Source organism: Egretta garzetta, unplaced genomic scaffold (assembly GCF_000687185.1).
Source record: "Egretta garzetta isolate BGI_Z169 unplaced genomic scaffold, ASM68718v1 scaffold85, whole genome shotgun sequence".
Classification (NCBI taxonomy): domain Eukaryota; kingdom Metazoa; phylum Chordata; class Aves; order Pelecaniformes; family Ardeidae; genus Egretta; species Egretta garzetta.
This window is the reverse complement of record NW_009259718.1, coordinates 2,698,542-2,699,023: the sequence shown is the minus strand read 5'-3', so window position 1 is coordinate 2,699,023 and position 482 is coordinate 2,698,542.

Below are 482 nucleotides of genomic sequence, written 5' to 3'. Positions count from 1 at the left end.
GAGCCTGGGGAGGCTGCTCGGGCCGCCCCCTCCCTGACTGAGCCACAGCCACCTGCCTAAGGGCTTGGCTCCCGGGACAGACCCACCCGTGCGGAGGTCGGGAGTTTGTTTTGCTGAGGAAAATCAAATGCCGAGGAAGGTGGGGTGATGGAGGGGGCGGACCCGAGAGACACCGAACCCATCACTCCCCCACCGAAAAACAAACAGCGCCGTGTCCCCGGCGTGGGTTTGTGTTGAACCCGGCGTTGAACGCGGGTGATTTTCTTGCTGAGCAATCGCTGCCGCTGCCTGGCTTTTCCACCCCGAGGGGACCGACTCGGCTCTGCCCAACTGTCCCTGCAGCCCACCCAGAGCGTGAAGTGGCTCTCTCAGGACCCCGTCGTGCCCCCGTGGGGATGTTTTCAGAGCCTGCCCGCCGGGTGCCCGCGCTGGAGGGACCTCGGCCCGGGGTGCGGGGAGGATGGCGCCTCCCTCCTCGGGGC